General features: G+C 42.3%; 2 long non-coding RNA genes across 4 annotated transcripts in view; one reads left to right on the top strand and one right to left on the bottom strand.

Moving 5' to 3' along the window:
- LOC124294175 overlaps positions 1-22,893 on the top strand; it is a 96,471-nt gene that overhangs the window by 63,583 nt on the left and 9,995 nt on the right. For 2 of the 3 annotated variants that reach the window (XR_006904090.1, XR_006904089.1), the window contains exon 3: positions 21,345-21,538. This is a non-coding gene — a long non-coding RNA (uncharacterized LOC124294175). Of the gene's footprint in view, positions 1-19,470; positions 20,355-21,344; positions 21,539-22,893 lie in introns of those variants that run through there. The other variant, XR_006904091.1, reaches the window with a different exon arrangement.
- Positions 496-21,398, bottom strand: LOC124294176. The gene is made up of 2 exons (XR_006904092.1): positions 21,302-21,398; positions 496-620 (listed from the first exon to the last, which is right to left on the bottom strand). It is a non-coding gene; the product is annotated as an uncharacterized LOC124294176 (long non-coding RNA).

Here is a 22,893-nt window from a genome sequence, read left to right as displayed (position 1 = left end):
TGTATTGGATTTTTTTTTTTTTTTTTTTGTCGATTCTTTCACTCACATTCACCCCCCTTAACGACTACAGGGGGGATCCGCGATATCGTCGATCCACCGATTACCCACCGCGACAAAATATCGTACATCAAACTCACCCTTATATACATAGTCTGTGCATGTATTCTTGTATTATTATTTATGTATTGCGTATTGTATATATATATATATACAAGGTCGCGCGTGTTGGGGCGAAATTTTTCACGGCCACGTGACTGCGGCGGGTCGGAGGGTGGAAAAAATAAAAAAAAAAAAACGATACCGAATGCCGAAAATACAGGAGAAAAGGAATTACTCCGGTAAGATGGATGCGGCGACTGTTTTTATTTTTTCTTTTTTTTTTTTTTCTTCACCACCCTTTATCCCCCTCGACGTATTTCTTCTTCGGCCTCATCCCCCTCCGTCTGTTACACGCCTCCGCGGATGTGTCTTTTTTTTTTTTTTTTTTATCACTCGTCCCTGCATAGCAATATATCAGCGTTTGGAAAATATACCTCGCAGAGTCCAACTAAATTCTGGATACAAAAGATCGGTGTGAACATTGGCCCGAGGAATTGTGTCGGGAAGTGTGGTTCGGGTATCTGAAGGAGAGGTGAAAGTAACAAAATATCTGATTAGAATTATGTGGCTTTTGACACATTTATTACCATTTTTTATTTTTATTTTTTTTTTTGACAAAGTTCTTACGTACACGGTGACGGACAAATTGGAGAACATTACTGGTATAATCGATTACATTATCGGCCATACTTTGAAATCTTACTTAGTTGTGGATGATGAGTTTCGAAAGATTCACTTTCCCCTAAATGGTGTAAGCAATAATACCCAAGCCCGATGTTTGTCAAATGTTTTGCAAATCATCGATGCTTATCGATCGTAATCGTTATGTCATATCAGCAAAATTAACTTTTTCGTACCAATTTCGTATTAATTTGTTGAAATAACTTTATATTTATTATGATAATATTCATAATCGTGCCACATATAACCAATAATTACAAGTAACAAAAGTACTAGAATCTATAATTTGCGATTTACACAAAATCAAATGTAAAGTTGATTAGTAGTTTTTTTTTTTTTTTCTTTTTACAAAAGTCAATGTTACAGAGGGACGTTATAGTCGTTACGGCGTAAACGCAGCATCTACGTAAGTATAAGATTATTATTGTACGAAAATGTGTCAGAAGTGCCGCATGTTGCACGCTGTTTGCAATTGTGTGTATATTATATCTAAGTGGGTTAGAAAAAGAACACGCACGCACACACGTGAAAAGAAAGAAAGGATGACACAAAAAAGAACAATAAAAAAAAAAAGAAAAAAAAAAGAAAAAATTGTAATAATTAGAACAAGGTCTACTCCGCTCTTGTATATAATGTATACATATAACATTATACGTGTACGTATCATCGTTAGCGTCATGCCATATGTACGTATATGTATAGGTATATAAATACACGTAGTGGGTGGGAACGTGAGCAATCTGCACTTCCCCTTACGGACGAAGGTCACCTATGACCATTGCTAACGTCGTGCGGATGATAAGAATCTGCGAAAATCGCGAGCGAAACGGCGAAATTATAGAGAAATTGTATAAAAAATAAAAAAATAAATTATACGTTTATTACCGGTTTAAACGTCACGGAATTTATCATATGCGATCTAATTAAAAAATTTCGCCCAACCGATCGATGATTTTTCAACGATCAAATTTTTCAACCGCGAATAATGTATTTTTATTGCAAGCAGCGGAATCGTGCGTTAATTTTATTTGGTATTGAAAAGGAGAAGAAAAAAGTGCGAAAGAATTTTCGTCCGGTTGTGCCGAAGAATCGCGCGCTACCGGAAATTACAGCTTAAACTGATAAATTTTTCGCTAACCAGGGGTCTCGTTTTATTATTCGTTGTGTCGCGTGTATTTATATACCATATATTTTATATATATATATATATATATATACACACGTCCTGCGGTTTGTTGTTACTGTTCGGTTTATATCGCGAACGTTACGCACTGCGTTGTATTTAATATAGCCTATACGTGCAACACGACACACGCGCGTGTGTGTGTGTAACTTGTACGTGACTATCTGACTAATAGTAATCTTTCACTGACTCATCATCGTGTCGCTTTAACCCGCAGCATCCAACAATCGTCAAGAGAAGCTGAAAAAAACAGACAAAAAAAAAAAAAAACCAACAAATAAGAAAAAGAAAAAATTTCATCCTCATCGCGATTCCTCTGCCGTGCAGATTATTTATATTTATAACCTGACGACACGTTCGTGGTAATTTTTATTATTTTTTTTTTTTCCTCTTTCTCGCAGAGCTTTATTTTTTACTTCCGTTTCGCGTTCCTTCGTTTCACGGTCACGCGCTTCCTCTCAATTATCTCGGTTCCGTTTCATCTCCTCGAATTTACAATTTTTAGCTTAATTCGTCGTATCGTGAAATCGGGAAAAGAGGGTGAAAAAGAATTTTGAGGGAATGATAAACAATTGTCATCTATCTTGTGTCTTGTGTTTGAAAATCTAATCGTTTCTTGTACGGCCGCGTGTGAAATATTTCATTTTTAGAATAAAATATTTCAATCCCTTTCAATCGATTCAGTCGGAATTTTCAAACAATTGATATAATTTATTGATACTGCGCGTTGGATACGTACAACAACGCGACGTGATGAATTTACAAGTGGCACAGTTTTAGAGTAACAGAAATTTCAAAAATTAGACGCTAACAGCCGATGGAATTAAAATTATAACGAGAGAAGAAAAATTAAGTCAAGACACTTGATAGTTGTGAATTTTTGCACACATCACGTTCCGCGATAAATTACTTGAAATAAAACGGTACAATTAACGAGATCCCTGACTCACACCTCGCTCTCTTTGCCACCGCACGTAACATCATCACGCATTAAATTGTTCCGCTTTACACCGGCATGGCTGTAATACAAGTATATATATATATGTATACGTATGCGCGTAAAACTGTACTTAATAGAGCGAATCGTTAATTGAAACTCTCGCGAGAGTCTTCACGCGACGTCCTCGAAGATGTTTACTTGCCCACAACAGAAAATACTCTTCGACCCTTTCAATAAAGTGGCCGGACAGCTGGGATGTGAATATCTTTTTATCGTTCTTTCATTTTTCGGAGCTTATTCGAACCGATTCCCAAATATACGTTGGCGAAAAATTAAACTTGATTTGATAATAACCCGAGTGTTTCTTCTCACCTTCCGACGACCTTTGACCTTGAACCGTCGTCTCCTCGTTTCTCTTCTCTACAAATCGAATAAAATCGAACTAACACCAAGGGGTGAAGAGAGGGCGAACGTTCGGCCGAAAGGAGGGGCGAGAGCTTTCGGCGGAGAAATCGCGTTATAGGTATACCGTATAAGGTGGCGAAAGGTTAAGGTCAACGGTTACCGCTAGGTAGATGGAGAGGGGAGAGAGGGTCGGAGAGGGAGGGTGAGAAGGGGCGAGGAGGGGGGAGGAGGGGGGTTGGTTTTATACCCGAAGTACACGACGCGCCTTCGAGTTTTCGATATTCGCTAATCGAGTGAACGAAAGTGATAATGGCGCGGTGATAAAACTTTCCTTTCTATACCTCGTCTCTCCGATTCTCTCCTTCGTTTGTTGTCGACGGTTTTTTTTTCGCGGCTGAGTTATCGCATCGATTTACGATCGAACGTGCAACGTGCAAGATATTCGTCAAAATCGGTAGTCTCGTTATCATCGCGTTTTCACAAATTTCACCCAGCATGGTATATAATAAATCGTTTCTTACGCTAATTATACGGAAGTAAAATTTGAAAAAAAAAAATAATAATATCGCACGATTGTAGCAGCTTGTGCGTAAGAAGGAGAGAGAGGAAAAAAAAGAAACCAATCTTCGCTACAGATAAAATAAGTTCGTACGCGTACCTTTGTTGCATGCAAATTAAAAATGATATGTTTGACGGGTATGAAATCTTATCGGAAAAAAAGAACAAACCTTGCACTGAATTTGGTAGATTGAATAAAAAAAAATAAACAAGAAACGATGGTCGCAATTTGAATTTCAATCGATATCAATTAAGCTTGGAAAATTCGAGACAAAATGTGTCCTCTACTGTTGTTTCGAAACCTCCTAATTCTTAGTTGTTCTCATACAATCGATACTAAATTTCGACGTAAACATAATAATTTTTGCAACCTGCGAATTTCTTTTCGCTCTCTCGCTCTACTCTTTCTCTTCCACCCCTCGATTATACGCATAATAAATACGCACCTTACCCCGGCCCCCGGGCATCGAACAGCTGGAGCGGCGAGGGGTGAGGGGATGATGGGGGCGGGGGGGGGGGGATGGATGGCGGGGGTGTCTCGGGGGATGACCTCGACGGCACGCGCCGCGACGCCTCGTTGCAGAGTGCCGGGTCACGGTCACCCCTAGTCAAGGGCGAGAGGCAACCAGGCTATCCCCGTGCCGTCATGGGGTGCGTAAAAGACGCGTGCGGTGGCAGCAGCCGCGACGCCGACGTCGGTGTAGTGGTGGTGGTGGCGGTGGTGGTGGTGGTGGTGTTTATACGTGGCGGGAGTGGAGGGATGCGAGGCCAGGAGGGGAGATCCGATTCAACCGAGGTACGGATTGGACCGGGAGGAGAGAAGATGGACAGAAGGAGGCGTAGGACAAAGGCAAGAAGGCTGGGCGAAAGAGGAAAAAGAGACGAGAAAAAAAAAAAAAAAAAAATAACAGAAAAAGAAAAGAAAACCTACAACTCGTTTTCGAGACAATTTCTCACCTATTGCGCGAGAAATGGGGGGTTGGTTTTTTTTATTTTTTTCCTTCTCCTCCCCTTTCTATTCTTTATTCGTTCCTCTCGGTGTATAAGAAGAGAAGAAATATTGCACAGGATTGGTATTCTCGTCTTGTAGAATTTTTTTACGCGCGTCCAACATCTAACGTCGGTACGTTTGACAAGAGGGGGGGAAAGAAAATAAAAAAAACTAAAAACTACCGTTGATAGCGGAAAAAATTGTTCAAAATTGAACATTAAATATACAGACACTGTGAGCGTGTATGTTGTACCGTTTACATTTACCGAAAAACTTGCATTTTGTTTCTTAAAATAAAAATTAAAACGAAATAAATAGATCAACCAAATAAATAGTTTACCTGCATCTTCCGAACGTTTGACGTAAAATTTGAATTACCAAACTGCGAACAACATGCGTGGGTAAATATCCGTAGACCGTCGTCGTAGCGAAGGGTGAATCAATTTCACCTTGAACCTTTAAAAATTTGAACTCAACATTTCTCACTTTCCTTCTATCTATATCTATCTTTTGGAATTTATTTTTCTAACGAATTGAGACCAGGGAGTGGTTAAAAAAGGTGCCGAGAAACTTGCAGGCGATAATCGCGTATCTGTTAATACCTAGCGATTAGCCATCCACTAGCGAAAGTACCCGCTCAGCTGCTTATACCTTTCATCCGCGCACCTAGCAAATCTCACCCCCGCATCTCTCCTCCGACTTTTGCCGCAGCAAACAGCGGGGATGACTGGATTAATGCCCATATTACGTACAGACACCCCCGAGGGAATCTTCTCGTTGGGCAAACCGCGGGACGACGACGCCAGGTTTCGTCCTTGACACGCCCGAAGAATCACCCGGGGAGTGATTCCAGTTATCGTACGTACGCGGGAATATATGTATATACATATATATATGTACCACCTATGTACGAATACACATAGATAGACACCTACGGAACGAGAGGTAATAATTTGTTCGTTGAGTTGTAAAGTTTCAAAAACATTCACACGTTCTTGATATTTCAAACGAGTTACAGATATTTTTCCGCATTTGACAGATAACAATTAATATATGCTTGGTGCGAAGAGAGAATTTCTTATCAATCGTATGTTAACGCGGTGAAATATCGAGCCACTTTCCATCAATCGCGTTGAAATAGTTGGACGCGGAACGTTAATACCGATTGATGATCGAAATTGTCGCGAGATGGCGCTGATCGCGCGTCGCTTCTCGCTACCGAATTACTTTCGCCGTATTCCGGATTTCACGTTACCTTTAACAGACGTCCGTTTTCTTTGAAGCTGGAGCCAGATTCCTCGGCTTCAACCACGGCTTATTCGTCGTATATGTTTTCCCCTCCTTCTCTTTCATTCAATCTCCTCGAGAATTAATCGTTAGCTACGTGTTTCAAAGAGACGGAGTCAGGCCGCGGCTGAGCCGACGTGGAGGGATGTTGTCGCCTCGTGTAATACGCAGAACTCTCAGATTGGCGTAATGCTTTTTTTCAAACCATCATCCCTCCGTCCTCTCACCCTTGCTCCCCCTTGCCATGGTTATCAGGTCTAGGGGATATTCGCGACGCGGTGGCGGACTCAGAGGTCGAGTCGGTCGAACGGGGGCGAGGCGAAGCTTCGTGACCTTGACACGCGCCAGGGTGACCTTGGCCCACGATACCTCACGCTCCTCTGTACGGCTCTATGCGGGATGAGCGGTATCTCTCCATCGCGAATCTTTCCGCAAATTATTAATGATCGTTTGGGGGGGGTTTATCAACAAATGGTCTCGCCTTGGTTCGGAATCTCTTGACGTTTATACCACCTACCCAGGCCTGAAATATACAACAAATTTTTTTTTCTCATTCTTTTCCGATGCGTTTTGAAAAGTGGTTTTTCGGGGTCGGGTTTTCAAGCTTTTAATATTTTTTTATCTTAGGATCCATAATGATTAGAGTCCGCTTTGGCTATTTTTGTGAAATCTTTGCGCTAGGTTTATTTATAGCTTTTTATCTTTATACTTATGTTGTACCCTTGGGAAAAACGACACGTGACCATTTTGACGTTACGTGTAATTTTCTGTTACGTACAATATATCTGTGTGGAAAAATAGTTATCCCTTTGAAAGCAGAAACACTGTCGGAGATGTATGAATTCGAATATAATTCCAATAAATTATCCACTCCGTGTATATTTTTGGCAAACCATGCACGGTTTTTTCTTCCACTTAGTTCAGGCAACGCTACGACAGTTAAGAATTTGTAAAACTTATTAAAGAATTAAACGAACGGACTTGAATGACTTTGATTTTTCTCTGCTGTTTAGTGATTTAGTTACGATAAGTGGCGATCGTTTTGTTTCTCCATCGATAGATCGATACGTCTGATTGTCAGCTCGTGCACAGCGGTGTGCAAGTTTGATTGCGTGTTGTACAGTTACGATTGATAAAATAACGGAGGGGAAAAATTGCATTCGGAGCAGAGAGTATCATTGACCTATTTAGAGGTACGTGCAACATAGCAGCTATTTACCCTGCATCGATGTAAATAATTATTCACCATTCTGCCTTCTGCCCACTCACCTCGGTATCAAACCAACCACTCTATGAGTTGGTTCGATTAGTTTATTTGCGAAAGAGTTACGTGAGCCGGTTGCGAGAATTACAATTATCATTTACTCTGAACTCGGTAACGGTCCAATACCGCGTAACGCAATCGCGTGTATTAAAATTGTACAATATTTTACTCTATATTATATTTATACATCAAATATTGCGATGACGAATTTCTTACGCGTAGCGTTTATTAATTTGGAAAATGAATCGCTTATACTTTGTCGTAAAATGAGGTCACCGCAACTGTTTTCAGTCTTGCATTAGTTCGTCAATTTAGAATTTTATGCGAAAACCACGGTACTTTATCAAGGCGGTTGACTTGGTTTTGAAATTTGATTCGTATTGTTATAATTATCGTGGTAGTCGGATGACGAATAAATTGAAATAATCACGGAGAATGCTTGTTGACCTTGTCATTTATTATACATCGTCGCTGACTGTATTAGACATTTTTTCTTCCTCCTTGTCAGAGAGAGAAATGATTTTTTTTATTTTTTTTAAATTATTATTAGACGTCAATTACAACGTGAACAAATTCGTACATTTTCCTTACTACTCAATGCGGAGGAATTTTCTTCTTTGTCTGCTTCCGCGTATTCTTGAGTAAATGTATATGTAATAAACAAAACTACCAGCCTTAATAATTCCCGAGCATGTGAACGATAATAGAAGGAAGTAAAGAGAGACAGAAAGAAGGAGAGTATGATAGAGAGAGAAAGAGAGAGAAACGATTAAATTTATTTCGAAAGATAATAATAACAATAATAATCACACCGAGTGAGGTAAAAAAAACCGCAGCACTTCCATTTTTTCTATTTCTCGCGCGTATCTAATCACAAAACAGCCGCGAGTACCTTGAACGAAGAGAATTATAAATATAACACTCGATAATAAAATGCGGTCTGGATCCGATCTCTCGGTCGTGCTGTTACTCCACGTAGTACATTATACCAGGAATAACGCGTAGTGTAATATTCAATTTAGAGAATGATATTATTGATAAATTTGTAATATACGAGGGAGCGTGTAGTTCCGGTTAAAGATAGTTTTCACCGCGTGTCAAAGCCGCGGAAATTATTCCAGCGAATTCTTACAGGCGTATAAAAATAGACGCGTCAAGTACATTCCGCGTGACTCGGAATACATTATTATAATAGCTGTAAGTATGCGTGGCGTAACAAGAACGCAGAATATACCCGCGGTGATGTAAGTGGGAGCAGGAAAAGTGAGCTGAATTTGACGCCGGTTGTACAAAACGCGATCGCAGGGGATCCCGGAGTATACCGGAAGTTGCGGTTTTCGCAGACCTTCGTACGACCGTCTGATACGTGATCTTTGCGTCCTGAAACGTCCAGCGGTGACCATGGGAAGCCAGGACGTTGCGGTACGATTCGAGAATGAAATTGTGAAAGACGGAGAAAGGAGGAAGAAGAAGAAGAAGAAGACGACGACGACGCCGAATAAGGACGAGGAGTTTTCCCTCCAACGTGGCTCTTTTCACTCCGAAATCAATTTCCAAGAACACGAGCTCCTCCTATCATCGTCGTCGTCATCATCATCGTGCACGAGTCTTGAATTTCCTCGGCAAACGCGGGGCTTCTTGGGTACTCAAAGCCTGACGTATAAGCTACACGTACGATGTGATAGGGTACGTCCTACATGTACATAGTACGAAGCGACAAGCATTTTACACGAACGTCGAACATCGTGCCCTCGCGGATAAATTTCCCACGTTCGCGTCCTCGCTCAACATATGGATTTGCTAATCCAACATCGTGATTTCCATTATATCGTATGCACCGCACATGCGGGGACCAGATAAGACCTGTCATTCCGCCGGATGAGTTAGTCCAGATTTCTGTCACCGAAACTGGCTTTCGGTGAGGCGGTATTTGGAACGCTGGTGAGGTTACTTTGTGAAATATGGTGGTCTGGAAAACGCACCAGTGTTAAGTATCGTGGAACAATTTTTATGGTCGAATTTACAATGTCGCGTCCGTCAGGTAACGTCAGAATGACGCCAAATTGTATAGTCCTTGAAACAAGTCAGACACGTCGTATTTTTCTCAACGGTCTATCCTGTGTGTACCTATTACAGAGTACATGGATAAGGAAATAACATCGATCACAGAGAATGACGCAATTCCAGGATACAGATCCTTCGGCGCGATGAATAATCGAACACGTATCGATTCGCACACCTCGGTCATGCGAGTAAGGCGCGGTGAACGGTTGTTCAAGGCGCCGATCGTAGGCAGGACCTCAAGGACCACGGAAAAAGGACGCTGAATGCGTGCGGCTGTTTTAGCGGTACTTCTAACGCGTCATCCGCCTCCCTCTCCTCTTATCCTATCCTTATTCTACGAGCATTCGTTGTTTTCCGCCAGGACTCCACGTGGACCACGGAGTCAAGGTCGGAAGAGAGAGATCTTATTTCCCGTATTTTGATGCCGATACCGAAAAGTCAAGGACGCCACATTCTTCTTCCGCAAACTTTGCAGGAGCGTGCCAATCGAATCGGTGCTTCGGCATATGATATGCGACGACAACGACGATAACCTTTCGCTATTTTTTTACATTGCCGATTTTTTTCTCCAACCGCCTGAACTTTCAATCAATATTTATTTACCGCCAATGCCGCGGGTGTCGACGGTGACTTTCCGAAGATTCAAATATCGTGTCCAAGGCTTGGACCGATCCGTTGGAACTCTTTCGCATCGAGCCTGATCGTCAATCGAGACGTTGGGTACCTTATACCTACATTTATTTTCGTATATCCGTTTATTCTTTCTAATCGCAGTGTTTCGATGGTTGGAAACAACTATTCGAAATGTGTCAAAGAAGGCGCTGCCGTTGGTGCTGCTTTGTCAACGTTATTTCTGCCCACTGTCCAACGTGCGTGTTCCGATTCGCAACGAACGGTACGAGGTTGAACACTACTACGGCGACTGTGACATTGTAGGTGTAACCTGGCTCGATGGAGCGAAAAGGTAATAGGATTTTTTTTTTTTATTTCATCATTATCGCGCGGTGCAGCAGAGACAATGAAGAGAATTCACGGTTCACCGCTTCCCGCCATTGCGGCCGTTTGGTTCGAACTCTGCAACGCCTGCTTCCAACAACGGCATCGCCTGTGATATACACTCGTCGATGGATCGGATATTTCTACTTTTTCTTCTTCTTCTTCTTCTTCTTCCTTGTCTTCTCCTTTTTTACTTCACTTACTTTTACCTTTTCTTTCAACCGATACCGAGTAAGCCGTTAACCCACATTACACGTTACGCGGTAATAATTACCCCGCGTTCACAACCACTTAACGGTCTGTTCAAGGCCCACGTTTGCGGTTGTACAGCTTTACAGACCGCGGCTGGCATGCCGTCGTCGCCGTCTTACGCACATGTGCATTAATCGTTGTACGTGCAGGCTCTTTAAAACGAACAAGCCTAAGACCCTCCATAGCTCTTTCGTACTCACCGTGTAACTCTAACCTATTTTTGGAACGGGGTCAAAGACGAGCTTCTCAGGTCATAATTCATCGTTGATTATCGACGGTCTTAACGTCAACGTTATTATTTTTATTTTTTTTTCCTTCTTCTTCATCTTTTTCTTTTTCTTCATCGATATAGAGTGCAATTTACGACATTAAACACTTGAAATTCTCCAAAGTATTTTCCAGCCTTGCCGGCGAGTAGAGTTTAGATCAAAACATTTTCATCCCTGGATTATTCTGCATTTTTCGTATTAACCGTTCTCAAATCTAAGAAACCATGGATTGGGTTTAACTCTGCAGCTAACCGTTATCGTTATATTATAGCTATCATGATTTTTCACCGCCGTTTAGTCGGGATGTAGTATATTTATGGGGTCACGGTCGAATCGTCCAAGGGGATCTGGGACTCGTTTAGAACCAATGATTTCACGGGCTCTCGGCTCCCTCGGAAACGTTTTCAAGGGGACAGTCGGCAGGTGTGTTGAAAAAACCGGACGTTCCGCAATCACTTTGTCGTGCAAATGTTTATTTATATATATTTCTTTTTCTTTCCTCCTTTCCGTGCAGCTGAAAAAGATGGAAAGTCGTTATTTACGCTTGTCCGTATTACTTTTACATTCCTGTCAAACCCTGAAAGATAATTGAATTCTTCGAAAAGAACTTTATTATTGATACCTGCCAAGTGACGGCATGGAAAACTTGTAATTTGTCTTTTCTCTCTCTCTCTCTCTCTCTCTCTCTCTCTCTCTCTCTCTCTCTCTCTCTCTCTCTCTCTCTCTCTCTCTCTCTCTCTCTCTCTCTCTCTCTCTCTCTCTCTCTCTCTCTCTCTCTCTCTCTCTCTCTCTTTGTTGCAAATAGAACGTGCGGGTTAAGGAGCGATAATTTTTTATCTTGCCGAGGAAAATTAAGTACGGAATTATTTAGGTCATACGGTGCAGCGAAGGCGTTTCACGAAGGCCGCGTCGTTAAACGGAAATTGAAACAATTGAATGGGGAATGTGACCCGATTAGATAGCCACTCGTTATACATAAGGTATATATATATATACATACATACATGTGTGTAAGGAATTATATTCTTGGGAATAATTTCACTCGTCTGTATGTGTGTGTGTGTATAATTGTCCCTCGTATACGTAAGCAAAAAAATGCAGAGTTCTTCGGCACGTTGGTATAATGAATGAATGAATGAAACTTGAATAATAATTGTTATTCCCACGGTTAAGCGATTATCAAGTTACGAGCATATGTGACGGTGTGATAATTCGCGATTGTCCATCTCTTATACGTATCAATTCGACTCGATTTCGCTGCAAACGGTAGAAAATATTCGAACAGAACAATGAAACCGCACACCTTCTGGCTTTCTTTTGCGAAATTTTTCATGCCAACTTTTTCTCTTTTCACCTTCTCCTTTCGTTGTCGGTACGTTATATACCTACGATACCATTTCGTTTTTTTCGCCGACGGTTTGAATTATACTCGAGAATCGGGGGATCCAGGTCAGCCGCGAGGATCTCACGGAGAAAGTGAAAGCATCTAATCTCGCCCCGGACACTGAATAGCAGATATCGCACAACTGCAGACGGGCTGGTAACCCGCGGAGCGAGAGAATGTATGTACAAACTTTCGTCAAGAGTAAATCGGTTAGCCGATATACCATTGCCGGCTGCATGTGTACTTTCGAATTACTTTTACTACGACACATTATTCTACATATTATACTTTAAATACACCTTTTACCCCAATCTTGAACGCCAATTCGCGATGCGAATTACTTTGTCCGGTTCCCCGCTTTTCACACGGCAAAAAACACTTTCTCCCGTCACGTTGTTTCATAATAATAATAATATTATTATTATTAACAACAACAACAACAACAATAATAATAATATTAACAACGACAGGCTTGCACGCGATTCGGATTAACCGACTAGGAAGTTCTCGCAACTTTTTAGAACAGTAATAGAAAGATTTTTCTATCCATCTTTCTTTCTTCACTTTCTTCTTTCGGTCAATTTTATTATACACACGATTATTCTTTAACTTTTCAAACACTTTTCTTCGCAATCTGTGTTTTTTTCTTTTTTTTTTTCTATTTGTGTAATAATCAATCGCCGTTGAGCCGAAAAAGCGATAAAATAATACGAAAAGATCAGGAACTTTCACCCGATCAATCATTCGTACGGTCAGCGGGTATCTGGATTATAATATGAAACTCTGAATGAAAAAAAAATTTGAGAAACGATTATTTATCGAGGAAAGAAATGAAAATTGTGAGATCAGAAATGAGGGTCACAACACCGTGCACACAATGAAGTTCAACGGCAGAGGCGGTTGGGGTGGGGGGTGGGGGGGTTAAAAAGAAGCGGGCACTTCTATTATCTCGGAGATGCAATCTGAGAAAGAGAGAGCGGACCGTCAAGCGTGGGCGTTTTGGCGTATCCATATACGTATGCCATGCTCGACGCGGCCTATTTACCTACATATTATATAGAATAACCAAGCATTCGTATCTCCGTGGCAGAAGACCCATTGTGTCGAAAATATTCTATACGGATTGATGACCCTCCCCCCTCCTGCGAAAACGGTGAAACGTTCCGTTCAAGCCAAGAGGTTGTTGGTCATTTTTTTTTTTTTTTTTTTCTCTATTTCCACTCGCGAATTTCTCCATTTCGGACGTCTCTTTAACGTGATTTTATGGTTATAGTATATATCTAATGTAAAGGTGATGTCTTCCGGAAATTAGACGTGTCCATTATTATTCATACGAGCGCGAATCATGTTCCCTACGATCTTTTTGGGGGCCGATATTATCTCGAGGATCCCGATCAGGAACAAGGCTGCTGCGGGAGGATCGGCTTTTCGGATCTTCGCAAACGTTGTTGTTACCGTGCCTCGGGTTTGGTGTACGTATAGACGACGATAATTTGTGGAACACGCGACGAACCCACTGTGTTTGAGTTTTGAGGCCGTGGCCTACTTTGCCGCCCTACTAGAAGCCCGACGGTTTCGACCCTGACACCGTTTAGGGCCGCTTTAGGACGGACAAACGGACGAATGGAGGAAGGGTCCCTTCCTCCTCCTCCTCCTCCGCCGCTCCGTACAACATCCCGGTCCCATATTTCTTCCTTCTTTCTCGTTAGTCGTGTCGGTGTCTTTGTGTCTCTTTCCGCCCATGATCGCGGAAAATTTGTCTGCGGTCGGTTGGCTTAATAATTGATCGAATCCGAGTAGGGGGAAAATTTATCATTCTTTACATGGTTGATAGAAAATTTCTGTGCCCACGAAATATGTTTAAGCAATGTTGAAATTGTAATGAGTGGCGCAAATAATGTGGCGCAAGTAAATATTTAGTATATTCAATTGTTGTAAACACTGAATTTTATGGTTATTTAAACTTGGAATTTGTTTGTTCCGATGGTATCGGGTTCATGTTTATACGATACACCGAACAAATTTAGCTAAGCAAAGAACACATATTTAATGTTTCCGATTTCCAGAAAATTTAGTATCGATATATCTGTAAGATGACGTTAGTCGATAGTTCCTTTTTAATTTCAATGATATTCAAAAGTTAATATTTCGACGACGATACTAAATTTTTCTCATTGTCAGTGTGTAAAATCATCGCGACGTGGGAAAAAAACGTTACTTTATAATTGAATTGGATGGATTTTGGCAAAGTCTTCGATCGTTAAGACTGACGATGAAAATCAGCGATATTGACGTATAGCGCGATGCGAATAAGACGAAGTAGAAAACTACAAAGCTTTCCGAAAACAGGAGTCTAGTTCGTTTTCTATTATTCAATGCACGATAAAAAGCTGAAACGAATTTTATCCAAAGATACGACACTGACAAACATCTCTGATTTTCATCCCACGTTGTTGTCTAATGATCTGAAAATTTTTCCGTCCCGAAGAATCGAATTGCCATGCCCGTCTGGAAACCTGTCGCACCTACAATTCCTATTTTTCTCATTGTCGTAAAGTTTCAATGCAGGTATTTAAGGTTTCCGACCTTAGGACTCCGAATCAGCGATGTTATTACATTGTACGCTGCACGTGACAAACTGTAATCATAATACGTAGGCAATTAGGAAGTTTATCACGTCTCGTTTGGCCGTTTACGACACTGAGGATCAGGGCCCGGTCCTTTTTTTCAGTCTCTTTACGCGTGCGTGGCCCTCGCGTGCCCTTGCCCTCGGAGTGCCGTGGCTCATTTATGAATTTACGATTATTGGCCGTGATTTCGATGATTCAAATACCGATTGTGCAAACCTAGGATCGCCGTTTAACTCCCCGGACCGTGTGCCTGATGCAGGGATCAGGGATCCTGGTAAAACCGCTTTTCTCGTTCCTCGAAATTTCTTCGATCGTTAGTCGGGCCCCTCTCTGCCCGTTCCGCTCCCGATTTACGGAGGGGGGGGGGGGGGGGGGGCCTCATCGGGTTCGCCGGGTCGCGGTACTATTCGCGGAGAGAGTTCGCCGATCGGTTTAACGCTTCTGCGCAAAGCGCGACTCTCGTCTCGACCCAGAAACCCAGTTGGTCCAACGCCCGTTTATAAGCCTGACGATTACTGCTGCATTCTACCGCCACGTTTATACTGCAGGAGAGACACACTGTTGTGCACAGTGAAAGTCACGCGAACGCGAGAGAAAGCGAAAGCCGTCCCGGTCGAGAGTCTTGCGAGGTTGTCGACGACGTCGACGTCGAATTATACGAGTATATCCACGACGTGAGAAACGATCGTTGCGTTCTCGTCGATTATGTGTACAGATTTTTTTTTTCTTTTTTTTTTTTCACACACCACAATACCCTTTTTCCACTAGACTACGTTCACTTATCTCTGGCAGTATCTTATCAAGCTGTGCAAATTTGTAATAAAATCGTACAACGGGGGCAGCAGGATTTTAATATATATATTGCACAAAGTGAAAAGGCAAATGATTTCGAACCTTGTACATTTCGTTGAAATGGGACAGCAAACACGACCTGCTGCCCTCCTGACCCAAATTTTTCGTCAAACGTCTCAACGAAAGTGAAAATTTATTGACCTCGCTAGAAAGCAAGGCGATGAATCGATTAGGAGACGCCACTTTTTACAAATTTTGCGCTGTATGTCACGTTGCGTATGCACTTGAAGGTGGTCTTTGTTTAGGGTGATGATGAATTTTTTTCATCCCACCCACGAAATCAACTTCGAATAATTCAAAATTGATTACCTAATTATTTCCGATTTTCACCTGAACTGTAAGGATAGACAGCTTTGCGATCGGAGTTTCTTATGAAAATGAAATGGGACAAACTTTTATTCTCGGTATATATTTTATTGTCAAAGTAATAATGTTTCAAAAAATTTCCAACTGCGAGGTTTAGATGGCTCAAAATAAAAAAAAATTCACATCATAATACAAGCCAATCCAGACGAATTGCGTTTTCTCTAAATAAGAAAAAAAAAGTCGGATTTCGAGAGTGTGAAATTCGTCTAGATTGGCTGGTATTATGATGTACATTTTTTTTCAGATAGTAGCACCAATGCCCACTAAAATCTCGCATTTACAGATTTTTTGGAACGTTATCACTCTCGCAATAAAATATATACCGAGAAAAAAAGTTTTTCCCGTATTATTTTTTATTTTAAACAATTTTATTAAGCTTTAAATAAATCAGTTCGAATAAAAATTTATTTATCATCGGCGGAACGTTCTCTTCAAACTTTGAATATTCCTAAATATTACTTTACAAACGATTGTGCGCATCGACTAAATGGGACAGTCTCACCCCTGGTGACGGTTCGTACTTTCATAAAAAAAAAATAATAACAGTATGGAAAATACGTGTATATTTATCAATTTCCTATAACCAATTTATCCGAATTGGTCAGGGAAAATTGTAAAATTTCTGTCTGTAAAACCTGGAAAAGTCAGGGAATTTCGTACCGGAGATTTAGTGGTCGCTCTGTAGATTTATAAATTGCATTGATTTCTGGATCGTAAGTTATCATTTTAACGGTAAACCGTATATTATATAAATCTAATGTTCTCTAGCCGTGAAGTCTGCATTTTTTTGCGGAGAAAGAAGATTGATCAATAATGATTTGACGTGAATTGTCTCATTTACGCAAAAATTCCCGAGTGAAATAATCGAAAACCACGATTGTGGAATTTTCGTGATATGAGTTTCGATGATCATGGATAGGAAAACTTTGAAGGCCACAACATCGTATCGTATTATGGGTACGTATTATTTTCTTTCGAAATGAAACGAAATTTCCTTTTTCATGGTCAATCGAAACTCGTCGACTTCGAGGCAGTTGAGAAACCATCGAATGTATTACTACCCCGAATCGAAAAGAGGAACGTCGTGTACGTACACGTACACGTATGTGTATACATAAGAGCAGTGAACGAGTGTCGAAGCAAATTTGTGACCTTTGGATCCGCACTCTCGATTTCGAAAAATCTCCGTCCCAGAAGAGTGGCAACACGCCAACTCATGGTGAGCAATCCGGGGGAAAGTTAGAAACGCAAACACTACCGAGTGGAGGAAACTCGAGACGTAGAGCATTGAGCTTCGTTAGCAAGCAACGTTTTCCGCGTTCGCGGGTTACGCTTCATGCATGCAGGACATCGTGCTCAAAAGCGAAGGACGATTAGTTACAGGATATATATATACGTCAGCGTTAGCTGTGCGGTATGTCTCGTGAAAACCACCATCCGTTGACACTTTTCGCCACTTCCTGATAGCGTTTTTGCACCGCTTCCACGGCCGCATCCTTGAACCAGGTTGTTATACAGCTATCGACCGCATGGCGGAAGGAGACGGCGAAATCGCAGCTGGCCTGCAAAGCGTGCGTGATCGAGGTGAAAACCATTCGGAACAGCGATGTCGAAAAGCCAGGCATTGCCAAGGTCTTCGATTCGAAAGGCGGTTGGTTGGCTCCTCTGCAACTCGTCCTTGGTGACAACGTTACAAGTATAATATGCTCGTTAGTCGCTTTTGCCTTACACCGATTTGTCTCCTCTACACACTACCGTAATCCGTTTTAGGTACATGAACGCTTTTGTAAACATCGGAGTAAATCTTTGCCCTCGAGCATAATACGGAGGAATGCCAAGCTCGCATTCACTCCGGGCCTCCACCTCCTGGTAGTGTTGTGTTGGTGGTGGTGGTGGTGGTGGTGGTGGTGGTGGTGGTGGTGGTGGTTCCTCGGCGTTACGGTACCACCGCAGAAATTGCCCCGGAATTTTGGCGTTTACGTAAAATGGAAAGAAATTAATGGATAATTTTATTTTCCGTTCGCACCTTACACATACATACACCTAGACTTTAATTGTTTTTATATGCTGCCAAGTGATTACGGCGTGTGTCATGCTACAATAATTGCCCAAACATGTGTTTAGCATATTGTTGCCGGTCTCAAGGTGACATCCGGGTGCCAAAATCCAGCAGCAAAACATTTCGAATGTAGGATAGAGGATTTTAAACGGAAAGCGGAAATAACCGCTTGAATGTCGCAAGATTGTAAGGAAAAGAAACACGACAAAGTCGTCGCTACCTACGTATTGAATTGCCACCGTATACGTGGGTACTTGACGCAATCTATTCTCTCGGTAATTTATCGTCCGTTTGACGGGCCTTAACGTGCAGCGGTGCACTTTACTGCGACGGCGAGGATAAATTAATCCAAAGATCCATATCGCCTTCGTGCAAGCCTTTTATTCCCGCAATAAGTCCGGCGAATGCATCTGCGTAGGTACAACAAACACGTGGGTTGGATACGTCGTTGAATGTAGAGTGCAAAAGCATTCGTACCTGGTCGCCGTGCAGATGTGTGTATTATGCATGTATCATAGATGTATAGACAAATTGCGGAACTTGGGAAAGGTCATCGTAACCTCGGGTCAAAAATAACTCTTCCTAATAAACGAGGTTCTGTGTGTTATAATAGATTGCCCGTTACTTCCACCACAGGTCTCAGTGGTTACCGCACATACGTTAAACCGTTCTCACCCACTTTCGAACCTTTGAGTCGTAAATGTGAAGTGAAACGACAGTCCATGGTGCGCAGGTGCTACGGTGCCCATGCCTGTTTCTTTCTTTTATTTTTCTATTACTTATTCTTCTTCTGCTTCTTCTTCGCCAAAAGAACCACGAGGAATAAATTCGTTGATGAATTATTTCGACAAACAAACAAGTCGGCAAAAAAGAAAAGGAGGAACAAAAACGAGACTGAACGTCCCTGACGAGTCCGGTAGCGTTCGCTGTAAACGCGAAAACACCGCGAGATTCGGCAAATTGGGTATTTGCACTCGAGTCATTGCGACATTCGATACTCGAGACAGCTATAGTTGGGTATGGTGTTTATCCTTTTCGCTTCTCGTGATTACGATAGAGTCACGCGCGCCATACGTTTCTACGAAGAGACTCGTGTCCGATCCTCCAGCCATCCGTCTAATTTCAACCATAGTCTAATTCCAACACTACGTGACGCTCGCTCGCAAGCCAGAGAAATTCCGAGTATACTTAAATCTGTATCTATCAAACGATTCTTCGTATACGAGCCAGTAACTCATACAAACCATAATTTGGTCTTGTTCAGCTGATTGTGGGTATAATAACGGTTTCCTGTTCAGAATCCGGACGCGATTCACTGGGTTAACAAGGTTAACGGCGTACTCTTGGGTTTGTCAGAAAGAGAGCAGAAACCGTCGTCCCCTGTTCCTCACCGAAACCGTTCGGCAATCTCGTCGAGGTTGAAAATCTCCAAGTCGACTGGAGCTATTTCAATCGATTGCAAATCGCTGCACAACGGTCGTAGAAATTCGAGGGTCAGGGTGTAGCAAGACGGCGCTGGTGGACGTTCCTATAAATAATACCAACCATAAAATCGAACTCGAGAGAAACAGTCCTTGAAATATAAGGCTAGACGCGGTACCTTCCCCACAAAATCGTTTCGCTATCTAGGAAGTCGAACGGCTCAACGAGCATCGACTATTCGACGTCTGTCATAGTATAGGCATGTATGTACGTCGTCCATGTGCCGAAGCGTGTCCGCATGGTCAAAATAATCCACTACGATTCGACATCCGGACCTTAGGGGCAACGGGAAAGGCTTGCCGCAGTGGAATCCCACCTCAAGGACTGATCGACCGACACCTGTCAGCCGATCGAATGTCCTGGGGCCCAACGGTTCGCGCCTAACAATCACCGACGGATATAAACCCGATTGTGCAACGACGATGACCTTCCGTCGACCCGTCATCGCGTGCACATCGTAACCTCGTATCTAGGCTCGTAAACACCTTCCAAGGAGGAATATAACCGGAGTTATGCAATGGCTTTTGGCAGTCGAAGTTCCTTGCAAAATTTAACAATTATTCCGGGGAAAGTTACGACCGTGGTTATTCAGGTATCCAGGAAATCACTGATCGGGTTTCATCGTCATTCGCTGCTCGGCAGGCCGAGGTTGAAGTTGATCGGAGGCAACATTCGAGTACCGAGTCGTGTTGCGAAAATTGTTCTCCAACTCGGTTATTAATGAATCTCCACAGTCCAACAAGGCGATCTTTATTACTCCGTACCTCACCGCGTTTCGACAATCAAACACTCGGATGCTTGGCTGGTCTTTGAATCATATTTACACCGCTACTTAGTAGCGTCGAAATATCGTTAAATCCGTAGAGCTGGATGACTCCCAAAATTTGCTAATTGGTTCCAAGTCCATCCTCTGGCCTTGGGCCATTGTTCGAAAATCGGAGGAAGCCATGGCCTCAAGACCGACGTCGAGGCCTGCAAATCGGGATAACACGCCTTCACCCTCTTCTTCATCTTTTTGTATTTCGGGTCCGCCAGAAGGTAATCTCCTCGGTCGTTGAGCGATTGTTCCGGTAGTCGGTTCCGGGTTCAGGCTTCAATTCGATGATGGATTCGCAGTCGGATACTACAACAGCCTCTTCTTCCGACTGATTTACGGTGCACCCAGACTCTCAACTACGACGTAGGAAATGCGCGTTTACTGCACCCATGAACATATTTTGCAACATCGCGGTATAATGCAGGCCGGTTCGGGGTTGGCCAATTTTCGTCGAGTGGACAAACGCCTACCTCACACACCCACACCCCACACACACACACACACACACACATGTATACATCATACACCTTAATTGTGCTCAAGCATCGTCTGATTTACGAACGCGCATTATAATGTCCTTGTGGAAAACTAACTGGCGAACGTTTAAACACGGGATAAACAGATCGAAATTGATTTACAGGTCAGAAACACCAAACGCGACGGCAGTTAAATTCTCGCCCTCGACCGGGGCAACCTTCAGACTCCGGATTCCGTGCACCTACGTCATTATTCATTCGTCTGCAATAATCCGTCGTCTGTTCTCAGGAATCCGTCGGAGCTGGATCAACCGCGATAGTACCGAGGCATCATCCAGGAATCGACAATTGGCGAACGATACGCCGAGCAACTCGTCTCTTGGTAAACACTTGACAGATTGATTTCCCGCGTGGCGATGCTGGGACCGGCCACACTGTGATTTTCCACTTATCGGCAACCTCGTGGTGTGCGCGATACGTACGGTAGGTAGATCATCCTACGCACACACTCGATTTTCAACATCCGGACACGAACGGTGTGTTTCATTGTCAGTCATGCGCATTATTATACGTAAATATCACCACGGGTTATTATCTTCTGGTGCATTTGTTCGTTTTTGCGTATGCGATGCAGAAGAGCATATTAGCGCGTATTACAGGCACCGTGGTACGTCCTTCGTCGTCCGATACGCACAATACGACCACCTACATGTACCTACGTCACAACGACCTCCCCGCATGTACGCAATCGCCAACATTGTTTTCGCGCAAAGTCGATCATTTAACTGCGGTATGAATAAAATGTTATTATTCAAAATGCAAACGATAATCATCCACGCGTTCATTGTTCCTCCGTGCCTGTACGTATGCACGTGTAGAAAAGCCCGACGTTCGTGATTGAATTTGAAAAGAAGCAGCTGCAGCCGACGTCATTTTTCCTTTTTTTTTTTTTTTGCAACGTTGAAAATTTTTCGCCACGTGTAAGGTTTTCGCAGCGTATGCATGTGGATATTGGATCCGGTGGCTGTAAACCCGCTGGAACAGCATATGCACGTCAGGACGGAACGAGCGAGAAAAGAAAAATGTTTAATAAATAATTTAGACCGTATCGCGGAGGGAGTTTATGGTGAGGGAGATCGAGGGGTCGAGAGGAACGTGACGTCAGCGAACGGCAAGATGAAGTTCAAGGTCGTTGCGTCGATGTATAAAGGCGCCTCGCCCACGCTACCAAGCGGAAAATAGAAACGAGGGAATTGGTTTTCCCGCGACAACGGAGCCTCGGTGAAACTGGGAGACGAGAACGAAACGAATGTTGAAAAAAAAAAACAAAAAGAAAAAAATTAAACACATTACACGCTTTTGGTACTTGGAAATTACGAGACGTAAGCGTTGTAATTTTTACAGAATTATTCTAGTCCGTTTCGTAATAGAAACGATGAATTCTCACAACATCTATTAATATACACACTAATGTTACGTAGGATTTCTCAATTGTTTACGTCCATTCGTTATTCCGGACATTATTGTAGTCGGTAATTTTCAAGTTATTCGGGACGTTGGCTGAAATCGACCGATAATTATCGTTATATCTCCTCATTTCTTCTTTCTCATAGGTTATACATTTGTAATTGCAATAGGAAAACCAATGTCCATCCTTGATGAAAATTTTTAATTGTATAAAAAAAAAATTGCATCAGCTTGTAAATTTTTTACCGAGGGAATGCAAATTTTCATGGGAAATCTGCAAATTTTTATGAGAGACCGTGCGTGTTTACAATTTTTTGCACATAAATGTACGAAATGTTGTAAAAATTTCTTAAAAATTCTTAGAGAATTGT

This window comes from Neodiprion lecontei, chromosome 4 (genome assembly GCF_021901455.1).
Source record: "Neodiprion lecontei isolate iyNeoLeco1 chromosome 4, iyNeoLeco1.1, whole genome shotgun sequence".
In the NCBI taxonomy this organism is placed as follows: Eukaryota; Metazoa; Arthropoda; class Insecta; order Hymenoptera; family Diprionidae; genus Neodiprion; species Neodiprion lecontei.
Note: the sequence above shows the minus strand (reverse complement) of the source record. Positions and strands in the feature narration are given on the sequence as shown.